This window comes from Leucopleurus acutus (genome assembly GCF_964270905.1).
Source record: "Leucopleurus acutus genome assembly, chromosome: 13".
In the NCBI taxonomy this organism is placed as follows: Eukaryota; Metazoa; Chordata; class Mammalia; order Artiodactyla; family Delphinidae; genus Leucopleurus; species Leucopleurus acutus.
Window position 1 is genome coordinate 25,667,497 of NC_139155.1, and position 13,916 is coordinate 25,681,412.

The window sequence follows — 13,916 nt, forward strand, 5'->3', positions numbered from 1 at the left end:
CAGGCACATGCTTCCTAAAAAAAGTGGGTGACACCATACAATAGTCCTTGCCTCAAGGAACCTGGGCAGTCACTTTGCTGGGAACCTTGCACACCTGTTCTGGATGGGCAGGTTCAGCTGAGCTTTATCTCTTACAACTTGTCCCGAGGTCATTCCCACAAGTCAAGGATCTGGAAGCCCAGAAAGTTAGGACATCAGGCCTATCCTGTGCCTCTGACTTCCCTGGCATCGGAGGCATCAAACTTTGGATACCGGTCCTTGCTTATCCACTCCCGTACTTAAGTAAAATATATTAGTTTGTGGCAAGTTATTTCGTAATTCTAAACATTCATATTATGAGACAAAAAATCAATAGTGACAATTTGATAATTTTGTCATGCAATGTAGTAATGTGTATCCATTTAAGAATGATAATGTTTAATGATGTCATTATACTTGGTAGAATAACAAATAGGAAAAAACAAGAAAAAAAGTTTCTCAAGCCAAAAAAAAAAGCGGGTGACAGAAACTAAGGAGGTGTCCGTCCCATGCATCTTTCAATCTGAGGCACCTCTGTTGCAGCACAACAGCGATGGGAAAAAAGGCAAGAGTAGCCAGCCACACTCACCTTGTCTTGCTCTTTCCTGTCTTCTGTTTAATTACCCAACAATATCAGTCAATTCCCCCTTCCTCGCCCACCCCTCCGCCCATTTAATAGACTGTCTCTCGCCCCTGGCTTTTGTATCCTGGCTCACGCAGTTTCTTTTGCCTGGAAGCCCACCCCACCCACTTCCAGCCCTTCTGTTCATCTTTCCCACAGCTGTCACCCTCCAGGAAACCTGGTTGGGTTCCTTGCTCTGGGCTTCCTAAAATACCCTGTCCATATCTCTGTGCTGCAGTTACAACACCGCTTTATAAGGATCCTCTATGTGTCTGCCTCCCCCACTAGATTACAAGTCTTGAGACCATATATCTGCTTTATTTTCCTTCGTATGCCCAGCACCTTATACCACATTGGCTGAAATATATGTAGGTGCTCAATAAATAATGATACTTCACTTTGACCCAGCACTTATCATGTGCTGGGCAGCATGCGAAGAGCATCATCTGCATTGTGTCATTTCATCTTCACCACAACTTAAGGACCTAGGCCCGAATATTAATTCCATTTTATAGATGAGGAACCTGAGGCTTGGAAAGGTTACATTATTTGCCCAAAGTAACCCAGGTCGTAAGTGCTGGAACTCAGACTCAAAATCAAAACATTGGGACTCAATACTCTTAAACACTACAGAATACTCCCTCCTTCAAATACGTGTGGAATTTAAGAAGACATGCTTTCCATGAGTTATGTGTGCATTGTCAAAACTTAAATGTTTCTGGTGGTGAAAAGGAAAGGGGGTGAGATCAAACCCAGAGATTCAAATCTGTAGACAAGGAAATGCCTTCTCTCTCAATCTCTGTTAACCAATTTACAAATATTTATTGCATTGGATTTATGTGAACTCAGCGCTGCATTAACAGCTATGGGGAAGAAAAGCTAGAAGAGTAGATGGTGTGTTTCTGGCCCTTGTGGACTTGCTAATGTGGCCGGAGAGACAATGACGCCACAGAGAGAAGAGCCTGAAGCAGAGTCTGATGGGCGGGGCTGGCAGTCAAGGATGCCAGGAGGAGCGTGGGACGAGATCAGGGAGGTGGTTGGAAAGAGCATCACAGAGCAGACTTGGATGAGAGGAGGACCTTCTTGCTTGGACTTTCCTGTGACTTTTCTGTGGGTTCTGTCCAAAGCCACCACAGGGTTGGCCTGGAAGAGGCCTCCTATGTGATGCTGAATTTCTGCATCAAGGCCCTTTATCTTCATTTCTATAGCTAAGAGTAGAAGTTGGGGGTTCTCTGGTTGGGCCAGGACAAGGAGAGAGGCTGTTCTTCAATGCTCAAAGAGCTGCTTCTGTTGCCCCGTGTCCCCGTGACCTTCTGTGGTGTTTGCAGAAAGGCAGCTATGTGAGTGTCCCCGTAATAGAGCCTTGAGGGCTGCCGGCTTTTGAAAACCCTCACCTCTCCATTCTCTCCCTGGGGAAGCCAGGGGATAATTGGGTATTATGTGCAGCCTCTAAGACACAGGGTCCTTTCAGCATGACTGTCCCCCGGGAGTGGCTGCATTTGTGTCGACTGCAATTTTCCCTGGGCAGGTGAAAGGAGCAGGTGAGCACTGGGGCTGCCTTTTCAGAGCTGGGAATCGTACCTGGGTTTGGGGACTGTGGTAACATTCACAGTGATACAAAGCTGGTTACAGTGGAGGCTGTGACTATGACCACAGACTGTAATCTTAGGACTCAGCTACTTTCTTCTTCCTCTGGAGGAGGCTGTGCAAAGAGCTAACCTGGCTGCCCACCGGCGCGGCCTTCTCCTCGCGTGAAGCGGGGTGAATTTTACTGTGGCTTCTGCCCTACCTCTCCCTGGCCACCTCATTCCTCCGCTCCCTCCTCCAGGCATCTGGTACCCTTAGTCTTTCTCCTGTCCCTCCTCTCTCAGAAGCCGCACTCAGGAAGAGCAGCATGTATAGCTGTGCACAGAAGAAGGAGTTCTGGATGAGAATCTAGGAGCTGAGGTTTTGGTGCTGGCTTGACTACTTCCTGGCTTTGTGACTTGGGGCAAATCATGTCCCCATTCTCTGGTTCTGTCTCCTCGTGAATAAGATTATGGGGCCAGGGCAGGGAGGGACAAAAGCAGAGGGTCTCAACCCTGGTTATACACTGGAACCGTCTGGGGTTGCTTTTTACATATATCAATGTCCGGGATCCAACGCAGACCATGTAAATCAGAATATTTGGAGGCAGACCCAAGGCATCCGTGTGTTTAAAAAATTCTGTCAACTAAAAATAATGCACAACCTAAAAGTTGAGAATTATGTTTTATTTGGTGGACTTTCTGAGGACTTAAGCCCAGAAGACAGCCTCTCAGATAGCTCGGAGGGACTGCTCCAAAGAGATAAGGGAGGAGCCAGGATATATAGGAGTTTTTGCAACAAACACCAGGCAGTCAGAGCATCAAAAGATTACTGTTAATTAAAGAAAACCAGACATCTTAAGTTAATGAATTTAGCGCTTTACTATGTATGGGAAGATGCCGGAGTCTGGGTTCATTGAAATTATTCCTTTGATAGGCACCTTAACTATCTAGGGCCAGTATCGTGCTCTTCTCCATCCTGAATCCCCTCAGAGTGCAGGGCTGCAGGTGGCTTCAGTGGCTGCTGTCTTGATGGCTGCAACATCCTTTCTTTCCTGATACGGCAGGCAATATTTTTCATCCACATTCCCTAACGGGTTCTAATATAAGGCCAGGCTGGAGAACCTCAGATCTGATGACTTCTAAGATCATGATTTTAGATGATTCTTAAAGATCCCTGGGTTAGCCTAATCAGTCATATTGGCATTTTATATCTTAATAGTGGAGTTAAAAGAAATGGTGATTTCTTTTGAAAGCATGGAGAAAGATAGTAACCTTTTTGTAGTGGCACTTTCCAGACATCCAAGAAGTATGATGTTCAGAGTAGCCCTTTCAGAGTGGCTCTGACTACCATCAGCCTCACCCAGTTTCAAAGTTCCCAGCTGGCATTAGGGGAGAGAAGAAAGGCATTCAGCTTGTTCCCCAGGAGCCCGGGTTCTCCAGGCATAGAAAGATGAAGCCTCACCCAAGTGTCCTCAGTCATCTGGTGTTGATTAGCGGGTGATTCTCGCACTATCAGAAGCAGGGAGGTTTTGATGGTGAGTATGGGGTGGTGGGAAACAGGTTCAGGGTGTGATTCTTTGCCCATGGTGAGCTGGCCACAGGATGCACTGGTGTAGCAGTTCTGAGAAGCTGGAAGAAGGCTCCTAGGACCTTGGAACAGTAGAATACAGAAGGTTCTGGAAGGGTTATTCGGCTGGCACCAAAGAGAAAGAGACATTCTATTTATTTGTTTCTCTAAGGTCTGGCTCTGACCATAAGCTCCCATAGGTAACTTCTGATTTTTTTTTCTTCTTTTTTGACTTTTCATTGAATAAACACTTAGGCAACTGGTAGAGCAGCCTGTGTGATGAGCTCTGTGGGCATAGATGGTACCCAGGGGCCTAAACCACCTGGTTTTACCTTTAGAACCATAATACCATATCTGGCTCTTTTATTGTTTTCTGTGGATTCCTCTTTTTCCCCAATGGGATTATCAGTCCTGGGAGGGCATGAATCTTACCTGTTGCTTTGCAGGTACTAATCTGTGTCTAGCCCAGAACTGGACACACAGTGATACTTGATACATGCTTATTTAGTTAACTTCATTGTGGCCCTCAGTGGGAGTCCGTATTCTGGGCAGGATCATCTGAAGCTCCTAATGTGAACATTCACTCATTCAGCAAATATTTATTGAGTCCCTAATATGTATTGGGCCCTTGTTATGGGCTGAATGTTTGTGTCTCCCCACCACATTCATATGTTGAAGCCCTAACCTCCAATGGAATGGTATTTGGAGATGGTCCTTTGGGAGGTAATTAAGGTTGGATGAGGTCATGTGGGTGGGACCCTCATGATGGGATTAGTGCCTTTTTAGAAAAGACACCAGAGAGCTTGCTCTCTTTCCCCCCTCTCTGTAAAATCACAGAGAAGCACACCCACAAGCACACAGTGAGACTGGCAGCCTCCTGCAAGCCAAGAGAAGAGGCCTCAGAGTGAAATCTACCTTGCTGGCACCTTGACCATGGATTTCCCAGCCTCCAGAAGAGAAAGAAAATAAATTTCTGTGGTTTAAGCCATTCAGCCTATGATATTTTGCTTTGATGACCTGAGCAGACTAAGAGAGCACTAGCCAACCCTTAGGGAAGGGGATGGACCCTTCTGCTAATTTCAGGTTTGTCACCCCATTCCTTCAACTGAGCAATCAAATTACCCCCATTGCTTCATAGGCAGGGATTATACTGCATATTTCCTTTCATTCTTCATGAAGCCTAGTGTTTCTCAGCACATATGAGGCAGGCCCTCAATAAAAATTTTTGAATAACTGGTGAAATAAACTTAAGTGTTTATTGAGCATTTATTATTAAATCTTCACAGGCTTATGTTGTATGCTGTGAGTCATCTAAGAACAAGAAAAGACATAGTCCTTATCCTTAGGGAGTTTAAAGTCTCATGAGGGAGGATGTCAGACCTTCTTATGTACCAGGACAAATCAGGTAAGCCTTTCGCCTTGTATTCTAGCCATTACTGTAGTGACCAGTTCTAAGGGCTCTGACTAGCTTCCTATGGGACCAGCCTAGCAGTGTGTCACCTCAGACCAAATCCATCACTCAGTACCACCCTTAGATTCAGGCAAGTGGGACTCATGCCTCTGATGGGAGCCTCAGGCTTGCTGATCCTTTCCCACTCTTTCTGTGAAATTTTCTAAGTTCTCCTAAACCTGCATTGCAACCTGCATGGGCCTGGGGCCTGATCTCTCCCATGGTACACACACACACACACACACACACACATACACACACACACACCCCATGCAAGGGGTCACCTAGATATCCCAACCATCTCCAAGACTCAAGCCCGTGTGGCTACCTCAGGGCCCATTTCTGGTTGGTTCCAAAGGGCAGGCCTCCGGGGACAGCCCTTCCTTCTCCACCATAGATTTTCCAGACCCTTGCTCTCAATGCCAACAGTCCCTTCTGATTGAGGTCGTGATGTCATGCTCTCCCCAGCCAGTCTGAAGGCTCGCTGAATGAGGGATGGACGCTCCTTGTGGAAGTTGTCCCACTCTTCTTGCTCTCCCCCACAGGCCTCTCACCGGTCCTCCCTTTGATGGCCGTGTATGGAAGGCAAGGGTGAAATCAACATTGAGAGAGATTGCATTCAGGATGCAGAGACTAGGGCCAAAGAGTTCAAGGGAAGACGTGGTTGGAAGATGTGCTGTTCTATTTACCTTATAAAACTTAGAAGAGCAACTTTAACGTGCGTGTCCAGAAAACGAATTATCACTCATCTTTTCCTGCATACTCTGAGTGAGACTTGAATCTGTGGTCAGCTCCATGAAGCACTTCAACTTTTAAGAGAGTCATTGGAAGCTGGTATTCACAGGCGGCTCCACAGATGGGGCAGCCTTATGAGTAATGATGTAGCCAGCATTAAATACATTGTAAAAGGGAACTGCAGAGGCAATAAGATTTGTATCGTTTCAGTACAAACAGGTTTCAAAGAGTCATGACATTGTAATAACAGCATTGCTACCTTTTTCTCAGGATTATGATTAGTCAGGTCCCCTGACAGCAATGAACAGGAAGAGATACTTCCTGCCCTGAACAGGAAGAGGTGGTGCCTGGACACTCCAAAAAAGTCTTCACATGTATTGATAGGACAATAAACAAATATGTAAATACCTATTCTCGGCCCACTATCTAAATTTTCATTGACAAATCACTATATCTCATGTAGGCCTGTGAAACTTGTAATAGATTTTTAAATCAAATTGTTTATATAGATGGAGCCCTACATGTCAAGGCCATGTATACCCTAAGGACAGCCCTGCTTATTCGACTCACGTCCCGTTCTAAGGTGGCTCTGACGCTGCCACATGGGACTCATAGGAACCCACCTGGTTCCCTGCATACACAGCTGGGAAGTGCAGGAGAGGTAGCACCCACCGCATGGAACAAAAATGACCAGTGGTGGCTGGGAGTCAGTGAATAAAGGCTTTTCTGCTCTCTTTCTTTACCCATGTTTCCTGTGGCTGTCCAAATGGACTCATGCAGCCATAAAAAGTGAGCAAATCCAGAATGAAGCCTTATGCTGGCTCTCCCTCTTGCTCTGCTTTTCTTTCTGTCCCTCACATTTACTCCCTGGGTTCACATTCTCCATGAGACACTTGAACATAAGCCTTTCAGGTTCTGCTTTCTGGGAACCCAGGCTAAAATAGGGAGACAAGATTTATACAACTTAGGGACTTCCTTCTGGTCCAGTGGTAAAGAATCTGCCTTCCAATGCAGGGGATGCAGTTTCGATCCCTGGTTGGGGAACTAAGATCCCACATGCTGCAGGGCAACTAAGCCCGCGCACCACAACTAGAGAGGAGAAAAACCCGCAGGTCACAATGAAAGATCCCGCCTACCTCCCCAAAGATCCCCTGTGCCGCAACTAAGACCGGACGCAGCCAAAAAAAAAAAAAAAAAAAAAAGATTTATACAACTTAACAAAGAGAGCGGAAGATAATGAAGTATTAAACTGTATGGCAATGATTTTCAACTTGGAGGTAGTGCATCAGACTCATTTAGGAAGCTTTGTCAAAACACACTTGCCCTCCCCCCTACACCTGATACCTGCCTTGTAGTTGGAATCACGGCGACAGGGAGCTGCTTTTCGTTGGGGAGCGTGTGGGACACAGCTTTCTGGGGTGGGTTTCCAGTAGGATGGGGTCATTTTCCAATGTGAGGAAGATGTTTGTGTGGGAGTGTGCTAGGAAGAAGTTTAGGGACCACTCTATGTTATACGGGCTTTTAGAAAACATAGAGATCTGTCATAGTAACAACCAAATTCATTGGGATGTTAAAAAAAAGTTTTCATAGAAGGGACAGGGTTTGTATTAGTTTGCTAGCGCTGCCACAGCAAAGCACCACAGACTAAATGGCTTAAACAATAGCAATCCATTTCCTCACAGTTCTGGATGTTGGAAGTCCAAGATCAAGGTGCCAGCAGGGTTAGTTTGTTCAGAGGCTTCCCTCCTTTGCTTGTCGACGGTCATCTTCTTTCTATGTCTTCTCTCTATGGGCATCTGTGTCCTAATCTTCTCTTCTTATAGGGACACAAGTCAGATTGGATGAGGGCCCACCCTAATGACCTCATTTTACCTTAATTACCTCTGTAAAGGCCCTTTCTCCAAATACAGTCACATTCGGAGGTACTGGGGGTTAAGACTTCAGCGTGTGAATTTGGGGGAGGGACACGATTCGGCCCATAACAGAGTTTGAGGGGACCTGGAAGGTGAGCTACATTTGAGTACGGCAAAGGACAGAGCCCCCTCCAGTATCCTTACTGTGATGAATTCAAAAACCCTCATGGAGACTAAACTTCATTTTCTCTCTTCCTTCTCTTTTCCTTGGAAAAGTGCAGAGAATCACCTTGGTTGACATTAGGAGGGTGAATCACCTCTGAGGCAGGAAGTGGCCCTGTTTCCCCAGTTAGATCTCTGTGTTGTGCTGGTCTGGATCCCCTTCGAGGCATTCACCTGCTACTCCTCAAGGCGGGATAAGCCATACTTTTATGCCTTAGAATCCAAAGGAGAAACTTCCAGTTGAATATCACGGCCCCCTGAAGACAATCCAGCTAGTGCATTTTGGGAGATGCCTCCAGGGGAAGTCATCCCAGACTGACTTTACAAAGCTGAACTGAGTTGTGGTCGTAGAGTGTGTAAAAGGAGGAAGGAATGATGGGGGCGCGGGGGGCGGTGCTGTTAGGACCAGGCCAGGTGACGTACCTGGAATAGAAGATTTAATCCTCCACCCTGGCTCATAGGTTGAGCTGCCTCTCACCATCATCAGGGAGTTGGAGGCTAGGGCTTGAGGTCTGCGCTCTGAGGATCTGCTGAGGTGTGCTGATATACCGGGAGCTGAAGGGGGGCAGCACACTGGTTACAGTGCCATCGTTCTCACATGTCCCCACTTCCCCAACTTAATGTGAATGATGGCATCCCCATTGTGCTGTATCCCATCTACCCCTCCTGCCCCCCCTCCTCCCCCTCGTCCCAGTCAACTTCCTGGTTTTAGCAAAGCCTGACACATGATGGCAGGACAAACTTTCTGCAGTGGCTTCCAGGAGGAATGGGGTCATTCTCCTACGTGCCGGAGACGCTGTGCTTCTGCTATAAAGCAGCACTGCCTTCCCATCGGACCCCACTCTGACAGCCTTTTGTTTGCTGCTTACGTCTCTGCCAAGCTTTTGCCGTGTCCTGCTGGGCCTGATGAACAAATCTGGACCCACTTTTCTGTTTCTGACCAATAGAAAATGAGCTGACTGCCAGCGAGGAGGGTGATGGTTCCTTGCCAATGGTGGGGGTGGCAGAGGCAGAGAATCCTCCAGCTGGGCAGTTGGGACTGGCACACAGCATCCTGCTGGGCCAGCTGCAGGTGTTCCAGATGGCCAGCCCCGGGTCTGTTTGTCTCCACTGCCAGCTTTTGTTTATGTCCCAGCGTCATCACTCTCCCCATCAAACACACGGTGAGTGTCCTGGCACACCCAAAACTGCAGCAGGAGGCTTCTTGATGGAGGTGGCATTTTAAGCCGTGTTTCTCTTTAAAAGGAGGAGAGATGAGATAATTTTATTGTGGAAAACAGTACAAGCCAAAGGGAATTGGGCTACATAATGTCTGTTGACAGCACCTGGGTATGTCAATTAGGACTCCAATCTTCTAGAAAGTAAGAATGTTTTTTATAACAGCCTATTTGAAATGAAGACTAATCTGGAAAATCTAGATTGGATGGTTACAGTTCCTAGAAATCCTTAGTTGGTTAAAATGTCAAGTGCTATGTGATTTCATTGATATGAAGTTCAAGAACGGGAAAGCTAACTGAGGTGAGAAAAGTCAGAATAGTGCTTACCTATGGGAGGAGCTGCCGAGGAAGGGACAGGAAGGAAACTTTTGGAGCAGGGGAAATTGTTTACATCTTGACTTGGGTGCTGGTTACATAGGTGTATTCGTATGTGAAAATTCATTGAGATAGATGTACACTTAAGGTTAGTGCACTCACATGTGTGTGATAAACCTCAATACAGAAGTTAAAATGTTTTCCATTTCCTACTGTACGCCGGGCACTGCACTAACCACTCAGAGCACACATTTGCGTAACAGAGACAGACAACCAGGCAGTTAAAATGCAGCATGTTAAGTGCGGTTGGCAGGAACTACCCGTTGCCTATCCATATCTATTTTCTCCCACAGTCGTAACAGAATCCTAACTCTTAGCTGGGAACGTTGCTACTCAGGATAAAGATTACATCTTCTAGGCTTCTTCACTTAGGATTAGTAGCCTTGGACTAGCTTCTGGCTACTGTGATATAAGGGGAAGTGCCAGGTGGGACATCTGGGGAGACTCTGCTTCAAGGGAGGACCGCCTGTGGTACCTCAGCCCCTGCTGGTGTCTACAGTGTGGACCAGAAGCCTGCATTTCCAGCTGCCATATTGGATCATGTGGTGACCTTGAGGATGTAAACCTTTCATTGAGGATGCTGTAGCAGGAAGCGTGGATGACTTTAATGGAGCTGCCACGCTGGCCTCAGACTGCCTACCTCCACACAGCTTTTTAAATGAGTGAGTAAACTCACGTGTGTTTCTCACTATGTCTCAGGCCTCTGTTACTCACAGCCTAACTAATCACAGGTTAAGGTAAAGGTGAGCACAGGGCACCACGAGAGACATAGGATGGCACTAGCTTAGTGTGGATGGCCAGTTGTCATTGGAAACGATTTCTTAGACAATGTGCCACTTGAGCTGAGTCTTGAAGGATGAGTAAAATTTGGCTAAGAGATGTGATGTCTTTTAGAATGCTTTTATGAGAGAGTCCCATATGGGTAGGAAAATCTGTTAAGGGTTGTTCAATTCCAGTCAAACAGACACTCTCTAACCTTCAAGGAGCTAATAATCTGAACTGCCTCTTAGATAAGTAGCAACTAGAAGTGCCTCACTAGTAGTAGTTATTTGAACAAATGTTGATAAAATGACTAAGTGAAGCTTTATTTCTTCATTTTACTTGGAATATACCCCTAATAAAATTAAAGCTCTATTTTATGCTCAGAGGTCATTTCTTCTTTTTGTAAATTCAAAACCTTATGGTGGGGCTTCCCTGGTGACACAGTGGTTGAGAATCTGCCTGCCAGTGCAGGGGACACGGGTTCGAGCCCTGGTCTGGGAGGATCCCACATGCCGCGGAGTAACTAGGCCCGTGAGCCACAACTACCGAGTCTACGCGTCTGGAGCTTGTGCTCCGCAACAAGAGAGGCCGTGACAGTGAGAGGCCCGCGCACCGCGATTAAGAGTGGCCCCTGCTCGCCGCAACTAGAGAGAGCCCTCGCACAGAAATGAAGACCCAACACAGCCAAAAATTAATTAATTAATTAATTAATTAATTTAAAAAAAAACCTTATGGTGAAAAACATGTAAGACCTCTGGTCTAAAAATTACAAAACATTGCTGAGATATATTAAAGAAGATCTAAATAAATGTTTTGACATGCTCATTATTGTTTATATATCCATTTCCCTCAAGTTGAGATCTTTCTTCATCTTCTAAAATTATCATTTGATGCTATAATTTTCCTCTAAGTGCTGCTTCAGCTGCATTCCACAAATTGTTATGTTTTGTTTTCATTTTCAATATTTTCTAATTCCCATGTGACTTCTTTGACTCATGCATTACCTGCAACATGATTTGTGTTCTTATGTACCACATATGTACCATAATTATGCGGTACATAATTTACAGATATATGGGGATCGATCAGATATCGTTCTGTTATCTATATCTAGTATAATTCCATTATGGTCTGAGATCATACTTTCCATGACTTCAATTATTTTAAATCAGTTGGAGTTTGTTGTGTGGAATGTCTTGGTGAATGTTCGTTGTGCACTTGCAAAGAATGTGTATTCTGATGTCATTGCTTGGCATGTTCTATAAATTCAATTAGGTCAAGATGGTTGGAAGTGCTGTGCAGATCTGCTAAGTTTCTATTGATTTTCTTTCTACTTGTTCTATTGATTAGCATCACCACGTGCTAAGGGACAGCTGGGGTCGGCAGAAGGATTTTTCTCCATTTTTCATCTCTACTCTCATCTTTTCTGTGTGTCTGCACCACAGAGGCAGTCTCTTCTTATCCCCCTGCCACTCCCCCAGGGGCAGACTGCCATTGCCTCTTACGTGACGCTTGCTGGCCAGGTGGTGGTTGTAGAGGGTGGAAATGGAGTTTCTGTTGTTCTGATTCAGCCCCAGCCTGGAGCAGGCACTGGTCTCTGTGTCTTGGAAGTTGGGTTTGCTCAGTGATCCTGACCTACCTCCCAAGAACCAGAGGTGTGGGCACAGCCCCTCGTCTGGGAGTAGAGACTTTCTTCTCTTCCTTTTCTCCAGCTGCAGTGTCTTCACCTGTGCCCTAGGGACCATAGAGTTGCTGCTCTTTCTGCAGTGGCTTAATGCCTTCCACAGGGGAGAAAGATAGGGGTGTGGTCTCATGGCTTTCCCACAGCTATGGCCACTCCCCTCTTCCAGCCCTGAACCAAGGGGGAAGGTTTTCTCTGGTCTCCCTCTCTGCCCCCAATCTTTTTCATGACTGCCTGGTGTGGTCCGTGGAGAAGAACCGTTGAGGGGTAGGAGCTCCTTTTTTGTCTGCAGCTCCTGGAGGTCCTACGGTCTCACGCTAGCCCACACTTGGTCTTTGTGATTCTTCCAACATTTTGGCTGGGTGCTTCCTGCTGACTCGTCTGGTAGCTCTGTCTTCCTTCTTTGCTCTGTTGTAGGTAAGCCAGTGCTCACGTCCTGTCCATCCTTAGAGGAGCCTGTCCTTAGATTTCATGCTAGTTGTGTTGCCCTGTGACATCAGTTTTTGGATGGGCTCTGGAAAATTTATGATTTTGTAGGTTTTCTGGCTTTTTCCTGTGCTTAAGGCAAGAGTGACACTCTTTTCAGCTTTCTACATCCTAGGTGGAAGCCAGAAGTCAAAATATATCTTTAGATGATTCACTTTTATTCTGAACCACTTTGGGTCCTTTCAAAAATCATATTTATTCTCTATGGATGAATACTTATTACCATAAAAATGATTCTCAAGAATTGGTGCCTGGAGCGGGGTGCAAAATGGGTGAAGGGAGGGCTTCCCTGGTGGCGCAGTGGTTAAGAATCCGCCTGCCAATGCAGGGGACACGGGTTCGATCCCTGGTCCGGGAAGATCCCACATGCCGGGGGGCAACTGGGCCCATGAGCCACAACTACTGAGCCTGCACGTCTGGAGCCTGTGCTCCGCGACAAGAGGCCGCGACAGTGAGAGGCCCGCGCACCGCGATGAAGAGTGGGCCCTGCTCGCTGCAACTAGAGAAAACCCTCACACAGAAACGAAGACCCAACACAGCCAAAAATAAATAAATTAAAAAAAAAAAGTTATTTAAAAAAAAAAGAATCCGCCTGCCATTGCAGGGGACACAGGTTCGAGCCCTGGTCCGGGAGGATCCCACATGCCGCGGAGCAACTGGGCCCGGGCACCACAACTTCTGAGCCTGCGCTCTAGAGCCCGTGAGCCACAACTACTGAAGCCCACGTGCCTAGAGCCCGTGCTCCACAGCAAGAGAAGCCACCGCAATGAGAAGCCCTGGCTCAGCAACGAAGAGTAGCCCCCGCTCGCCGCAACTAGAGAAAGCCCGCGCGCAGCAACAAAGACCCAACTCAGCCAAAAATAAATTAAAAAAAAAAAATGGGTGAAGGGGGTCAAAAGGTACAAACTTCCAGTTGTAAGATAAATAAGTCCTGGGGATGTAATGTATGACATGGTGACTATAGTTATTAATACTGTGTTGTATATTGGAAAGTTGCTAAGAGAGTAGATCTTAAGTTTTCATCACAAGAAAAAAATTGTAGCTATGGTTAGTGATGAAGTTAACTAGACCTATTGTGGTGATCATTTCACAATGCATACAAACATCAAATCGTTACGTTGTACATCTGAAAGTAATATGTCAATTACGTCTCAATAAAAATAAATAAAAAATTAAAAAATATATGTGCCTCAGGATCTGTGGAATGTTCCAAAAGCACAATTCCAAATGCATTTAGTAATGAGCAGCATTGATAGCTGAATAGTTTCTCAATAATAAGTGCTCCCAGCAAGGAGACCCATTTAGATGCTCAAGTTCTAATGGTTCTTTACAGTCTCATTACTGTATAGTTATAGGAAAA